The sequence below is a fragment of the Aethalodelphis obliquidens genome, unplaced genomic scaffold (genome assembly GCF_003676395.1).
Source record: "Aethalodelphis obliquidens isolate GAN/ISIS:26980383/991018 unplaced genomic scaffold, ASM367639v1 scaffold101, whole genome shotgun sequence".
Classification (NCBI taxonomy): Eukaryota; Metazoa; Chordata; class Mammalia; order Artiodactyla; family Delphinidae; genus Aethalodelphis; species Aethalodelphis obliquidens.
The window spans coordinates 921,597-929,779 of record NW_020838045.1 but is presented as its reverse complement, the minus strand read 5'-3'; the positions used below and the strand labels follow the sequence as shown (position 1 = coordinate 929,779).

General features: G+C 36.1%; 1 pseudogene; it reads right to left on the bottom strand.

Annotated features, from left to right (window-relative positions):
• Positions 1 to 5,176: 5,176 nt before the first annotated feature.
• On the bottom strand, positions 5,177 to 7,692 carry LOC113614659 (dynein light chain 1, cytoplasmic-like; annotated as a pseudogene).
• Positions 7,693 to 8,183: the final 491 nt, after the last annotated feature.

Here is an 8,183-nt window from a genome sequence, read left to right as displayed (position 1 = left end):
TTAATAAAATGAATTGTAGTAATTAGGTAATTAGTGAATCAATGAATCTATGCTTACATTACATAGCTAGATTGCAAAACCAACTTAAAAGTGTTCATATATCAAAATGGTTAGACTCAGGAGATTCAGAGTCGTGCTGTGTGATCTCATGTAAGTTATTTAGTCTGAGTCTATTTTTTCTTATTTGTAAAGGCAAATAATTATAATATCATAAAGATTAAATGGGATAATACATATTCAGTGGTTATGTCTGTCACATCATAATCAATACATAAAGTTATTTTTATTATGGACAGGAATTTAATTTGGGAATTCACTCTCAGAAACTAGTATTAGAACAGGGCATTTTATAAACTTCATCTAACTGTTAAAAGATATTAGACATTAAAGAGCAAAGCATTTGGTAAGGATTATGAAGGGGCTTGGAAATAGGAGAAAAGAAAAAAATAGGAGCTAATAGACATTTTAATTTTTTAAAAAGTATCCAACACTACTGTCAAAATTAGGTTCTTAGAACACCATACTTCTAGGATTTCTGAAATTAAAATGACTATCTGACATTAAAATGTCTACTTTTAGTCCTAATATTCACGTTATTTGTATCAGGAAAATATTTATGGTGATTCTAGATACCTGAATATATAGGGATAAGAATCTTCCAATATTCCTAATTTTCTTACCTCAATCTAAAAGCATTCCTGCAGTTCTCAGGCAGGGGTAACAAATAGGTTTCAAACCATTTCCAGGCTAATCACAGAAGTTGACAGTGACCACTCAGAGTGCTAAATTGATCCTGAAACTGCAATTTCATTCTCAGGGTTTCAGGGAGACACACTTGCCATGTCCATGCCATTTTGCTCAAAGAAAGTGGGCCTCAATTCCTGGTTGCACATTAGAGTCATATGGGAAATTTTTAACAAATATCATTGCCTAGACTCTACCCTAAACCAATCCAGTCAGATTCTCTGGGGCTGAGGCCCGGGTATCAGTACGTTTTAAACTTTGCCAAATGATGTTAATGTATAGCCGTGTTTGAGAGCCTTGGTTCCCATATGAGCTGATATACTAACCCATCTGCCACCCAGTAAATCTTATTTTTATCCTATCTTCAAGTCAAATATGCATGAAATATTAAAGTAGCTCTAATAGAAACATTTTAATTTGCAGATCCTGACCAATTCTAGGTTAACATAAATCTTACCTAGGATCATTATTATACCACTCATTTGTGCTTTGTCCACATTTTTCTACCTGTATATCATTAATGATCCTAAAATGCAGGTGTGTGTGAGGATGGGGCTGTGGGAAAGGATATGGTAACTGTCTTGAATACCCAAGACCCATAACAACAGTACTGTGTCCAATCAACTGAGAAGGAATTTGTAAAAATTATAAGATAACTACAATCATTGGGCAATTCTAAACTCCTGTTTTAGAAAAGTTTGTGTATTTTTGTCCATGATCTAAATATCCTAATAACTGAATGCAATTCTAAAAGTGTATCACAGATAAGTTTTAAAATTATACCTGATTAACTGGGAAATACTACTACTGGCCTTTGAAATCGGTTCTTCTAAAATACAGATTATGCCATGTCAAGATATTATCTGAGATTACATGACTCTGTCTTCTTCCTGACTCTATTGCTTTGCAGAGGCATCATTATCCTGAATTTAGTGCTTATAATAATGTTTTTCATTTTCTTATTCCCACATTTATATAGCCCTAAACAATATAGAATATTATTTTGTATATTTTTATGTTGTTTTTCCCAAGTGTGATAATCATCTTCAGAAAGTTCTCAGTCATTTTTATTTCTTTAAACATCTTACACATACTTATTTTATCATCTTTATCTGATAATTTTAATATCTCAATTTCTTGGTCATCAAAATCTGTCCTTTTCTTCCCTCCTCACTTTTGCTTATTCGGAGCTTCAATTCAACGAATTTTATGTAAGGACAGCTGGTGAGTCCTTTTTTGAGGTTAACTTCTTCCAGAAAGGCGATGCATTTTACCTGTGTGAGGTGGCCCAAATTACTAACAACTTAGAATGTCTTTAATTTTGTGGCATGAAGTTTTACAGACTATGTGGTAGCAAAAATAGGAACTCATATCATAAGCGAGAGCAGGAATGAAGTTGTGAAATCTCAGTGAAACCATTTTAAAATTTCCTTCCCAGAACCCAAACCTAGATAGGTAATTGTACTTGTCATTGGCCCTTGACAGGAGGTTGGGTTTTTTTTTGTCTAATTCATACTTTCACTGAAGGTGAAGATCTTGGCTTGGCCTGGGGTTTTTCTTGTTCCACCTTTGCCTGTTCCCTGTTCCACTTCTTGCTAGGAGCAAAGGACTTGTTTCCCTCTCCTTCAACCAGCTATGGAGGTGCAAGTGTCTTGGATACTGAGAAAGGCACAGAATTTCCCAAATACAAAGAGCGTAGTTTCAGCTTCATTATATCATTTGATTCGTAGCTTCCTCTTCATTTCTGTATGGCTCCTGATGATTTCCCTTAGCTTCCTGAAAGCTCAGCTATATAATTAAATACCGGTTGGTCATGTTTATCCAGCATATCTAGGTGATTTGTAACAGGCAGTTTTTCAGAGGAGTTAGCCTGCCTTATCACTGAAAGCAGATGTGTCCTGTATTACTAAAAGGATTGATGATGAAGCTTCTGGTAACGAAGTGTATCATCCACTTCTTACCTCATCTATTCATTCACTTGACAAATATTAACTGAATGTCTCCTCTGTGTCTCCCTCTTCTGTACCCTGGGGATAAAGTGGTCATCAAAAACTGTTGCTACTGTCAAGGAGCTTACATTCTAGTGGGAGAAACAAATGACAAATTAAATGTGTGTGTGTATGTGTACATCTCACAAATATAAGGTATATACTATACAGACACATATATATAAGAACATATCATATTCCCAGGTAGCTCTCAAAGAAAAGCAGATTCTTGGGTCAGCATGTGATCAGTGATATTTTAGATATAGTGAAGGTTTCTCAGAGGAGGATACACTGATCAGGTATCAGGTAGAAAAGTAGTGAGGTATCTTAGCAGATGGACAGGGGTTGTATGAGTCCTCCGGACAGAGACAACGTTATTAAGTACAAAGACTTAAGAATGGGAGTTGAAATGTTTTTCTGGAATTAAAAACTCAGGAAAATATAATCCTTTTAGGGAAAGAAGAACTTTTGGAACACTAAATCGGTCAGTTGGTCATTGAGGAGCTAGAGGTTTCCTAATCAGTTTATTCATAGTCAAATCAGTCGTTCAGCCAAATAAAAAAAAATTGAGTGCTTCATATATTAGGTGTTGCGTGAGACACAAAAGTTAAACACCAGTAACTCAATGTGCACTCACAGTTTAATAGGGAAAGTAAGGAATAACCTCATGGAAAGTAATACAGTCATGAAAAGTATTTTAATTACTGTCATCTTATTGCTTCCAGAAAAATAACATAGAACATCATGTCATACTCTTCTCAATTTATTAATTTAATAGCTTTAAAATTGTAGCTATATTATATGTATATGTAAGCACTAATATTATATGTATTTTTACAAAATTGCTAACATTTACCAAAAGTTACTTGGATTCTTTCCAGTTTCTCTTGGTTTCTCGTCTCTCCAGCACCAGCTCAGATTACCTTGACCTTTTCGTCAAAGCAAAAGAGAAAACAAAGAATAGCCCTTTTAAAAACACAAAAACAACAACAAACTTAAAAATACCTTTAAAATAATTGTTTTGAAAAAAAGGGGAAAGAGTACAATTTCCCACAAAATTCGTGATAAGAGCTAGCAACACAATTGTTAATAATGCCTAGATCTCTTGCCTTAATAAGGCTCTGGATCCTTACAGCCCTTTCTTCTAGTACATAATACAGATATCTCCCACTTAATATCAGTAATACATTCCTGAAATGAAAAGTTCTAAGCAGAAATGCTAAGTTGGAGCTGATTTCCCATTGTTTGAAATGGGAAATATGTTTCTCATCACATGTGTAGAGCAATGATCTCTGAAAGAAAGGAAACAAATGAAGTGAGTCCTATGATCACTCAGTGTAATACCTAGAGAGAGTTTTCAGACCAGAACACAGGGTGGTGAAAGTCAGGGTGAGCCCAGCAGTGTACCTGAGTTGAAGAGATGGACTTGGGAATTTGGGAACATCAGGGTAAGGAGTTCACAGGGCAGAGTAAAGGAGAAGAGAGAGTTGCAGTGAGAAATCTCTGAAGATCTGCAGAAGCACCAACCCCCCCCCCTCCACTGAGTCTTCATCTGAGTATCAGAACATTCACATGAGGAAGCTACCTGAAGCCAAGGGACGAATAACCTGAAAGAAGCAGGCAGAAAAATCTCCAGGCTTAAGTGGAACAGAAATTATTGGTGTTCTCACCAGCCTGAGTCGAAAAATTATAATACGCGAGGTATCAGGTAGACTATTCAGAAGGATATTGGCTCACTTAAGGGGCAAGATAAGACCTAGACCAAAGGCTTCTCTGGTCCTGCTTAACAAAGCTCAAAAGCAAGTTTAAAAGGATCAAACCCCAAGGAAAAAAAATGAAGAAAACTTCACCAAGACTCATCATAATCAAATTGCTTAAAACCAGTGACAAAGAGGGGGGAACACATTTTGCAGAAAGAAACAAATATAAGAATTATAGCAGACTATTGTTTTGGAAACAGTATGAATCAGGAGACAGTGGAACAGTATCTTTAAAGTACTGAAAGAAAATAACATCAACCTTGAATGATATAGCCAGTAAAAATATATTTCAGTAATAAAAGTGAAATATTTATTCAAACATACAAAAAGCAAAATCATCACTAGCCAACATGCAGTTTTATTTGTATTTTTTTATTTTAAAACACACATTTCTCTAACAGATGTATCTATTTTTTTTTGAAAGGAATAGACTATGAGGAGGGAAAATACGTGGCAGAGAGTTCAGGAATAGAACATATATACAAATGTAAGTTGTTTTATTAATTGTTTTAGAACCACAACAAATTAGTACAGAGAATGCCTTGTATAAAACAACACAAAAAAATGTTCAAAGATCGAGGTGTTGCCTTAGGCAAGGCTGAAGATTTAAGTCCGGTGTTTGGAATTTAGGCTGTAGTCCTTGTTTTTGGATGTATCACTGGGTGTGTGGGACAGTCTGTGCTTTTAACCAGATTTGAACAGTAGAATGACCACTTGGCCCAGGTATAAGTAGATGAGGTATTTGGTTTAATGTGTCATGTAATTACTGAAGTTCTTCCCCACGATTCAGTGCCAGGTGGGATTGTGCTTCTTTTCAAACTCCTTCTTAATATAGGCTGCTATATCCGTCTCTATATTTCTCCAATGCCTGAGTAGCACAGTCCACCAAGTCCTGTTGCATTTTCTCTGACATAACAGCATTTTTAATCACAGCATTTTGGTCACAGTGAAGTAGGGGCAGGCTGACTGCATCCAGTCTGCTGGGGTAGGGGCTGGCCAGACATACAATTTTAAAGGGAGATCTTTGGGTAAAAGGAAATGATACCACATAAAAATCTGCATCTGTACAAAAGACCAAATAACACCAGAATTCGGGAATATGTGAGTAAATACAAAATGGTGTTTTCTTATGTTCTAAATTACACTAAAAGATAATTGAATGCTTAAATAAAAAATAATAACAATGTATTGTGGTATTTACAACAGATGTAAAAATAAACTGTATGACAATAACACAGGGACCAGGAGAAAGTAAATAAATTGTACTATTTAAAGGTTCTTCTACTACAGGTGAAGTGATATATTACTTGAGAGTAGAGTGTTATAAGTTATCTATACTAGAAACACCAAAGCAAAATTTCACCAAAGAGAGTATATGGATTGCGAATATGCACATGAATAGATACTAACATCATTAATCATTAGGGAAGCTTAAAGCGACAACAAAATACCACCATATACTTATTTGAGTGGCTTAAATTTAAAAATAATAATAAACTGACAATATTAAATGCTGGCAAACATGTGGAGAAACTGGAATTCTCATGTATCACTGTGGAAATGCGAAATGGTACAGCCACGTTGGAAAACAGTTTGGCAGTTTCTTATAAAGTTAAACATACACTTGCCGCATGACATAGAAACTTCACTCTTAGATATTTACCTAAGTGAAATGATTATATTTCCAGAAGCTTTACTCATAATGCCAAAATTTGGAAATGATGAAAATGTCCTTCAGCTGATGAATGGATAGACAGTGTGGTGTGTGCATACAATGGAATACTACTCAGCAATACAAATGAATGAAATACTGATATCTGTAAGAACATGGAAAAATGTCAAATGCATGTTGGCAAGTGAAAGAAACCAGACCCCAAAATCTACACACTATATTCATCCATTTGTGTAACATTCTGGGAAAGGTAAAACTCTAGGGACAGAAACTGATGGGTGATTGCCAGTGGCTGGGGGTATGGGAGGTAATGAATCCAAAAGCACAAAAAACAATCAAACAAAAAAATCAAAGCCCAAGAATTCCTATCTTGAACCCAGGCTTGCTCAGTTCCAAAGCTCCTGTGCTCTTGATAATAATCCAGTGATGGATAACATGTTCCAGGTTAATTAAAGGGAGAGAAGTATGAGAGTGCCTACTCATTACGCATATGAGTATTTCTCATACTCATTAACTCATATTCTAAAACACCACTATTCTTGTATTACTTGCTTGGTTCTCCAAGTGTGCTGCCCAGAGCAACAATGTCAGCAGCACCTGGGAACTTGTTAAAAATACAAATTCTCAGGCTCTATTCCCAGACCTACTGATTCAGAAACTCTGTGGGTGGGGGTAGATTCAGTAATCTGTGTTTTAACCAGCCCTCCAGATGATTCTGCTGTGCACTAAAGCTTGAGAACTACAGATCTACATTAACTCATTAGTTCTCATTACTTCAAACAATAAATGCATATTAGTTGGGTTACTTTCAGTTAATCTGCTTTGGAACACTACTCATCTGTGAAGTCCCTTATGAAATACCAGCTTTGTGAAACCTCCCATTCCTCCCTGCCCCTCCACAATACATTGTTTATACCTTTATTAAACATGCATTTCCTTTCACCTTGTATTATATTTCATTGCTGACATGTCTATAACCTTCACTAGAATGCCAGTTCCATGGGGCATGGATTCTCATATTTCAGGACTTATAAAACTCATTGCCAGTATAATTTGAGTAAGGGCAAATCCAGCTGGTCATAAAGGTTAAAATAATTGGGAAGTATCAGTTTCCAAGGTACATAAAGTTTCAGACTTGGTTCAAGTAAATCATTTACATTTAGTGGTCATCACCTTTTCAAACTCATAGAAATGAGGGTGGGGGTATGGCAGCCATGAAAATGTTGCTCACAAATCTCCTACTGTGGGACATAATTGATCAATAGCCTCGGCTGTTGAGCTCTGAATCCATCACAGCACTTCCCACAGGTTGCTTCTAGCCAATGATTCCTGCAAGGTATAGGACTTCTCTAAGGAGCAACTTTGGCTCAAGGACTCCCCATCAACCATACTGAAACTTTCTTAAAACTGTACTGCAGTCTAAGACTTTTCCTACCCAACCTTCCTTCCATCTGTCTTCCACAGGTGTCCAAATTGCATAGTGGTCTGCTAAACTTCTTTCAGTACCCTCCCCCCTTTCCATAGCCATTTCTCCCAATAAATCTCTGCCTTATTTAATCCTGTCTTAGTGTCTGCTTCTCCCAGAATCTGAACCAACCTTGGGGATATCATGTCTAGTTTGAGTTCCATGAGTAGTTTTGTTTCACATAAGCAATTGTTTTGTTTTTAATGCGTGGACAATGTTACCTGGGTAAATGGCCACTTCCTCCTTGCAGATTGGCTACTAGAAAGCTGAGAACAATAGGATGCCTCTATTTTTTGAGCTAATCATTTTTTCTTTAAAATTTGGGTACACTTGTAAATAAAAGTTTAAATTTTTTAAAATTTTGAATTTAATTGTATAGATTATTTAAGCTACATGAAATAATTTCTGAAAAAAAGCCAGGGTAAAAATAACCCAAGTAATGGTCAAATAATAAGGGGTGGGGTCGGGATTGCCATGTTCAACCAGTCCCATATGCTATGTACTTCATGGCTTGAACTGGATGCTTATTGTGAATGGTGCCACCTGTAGTTGTG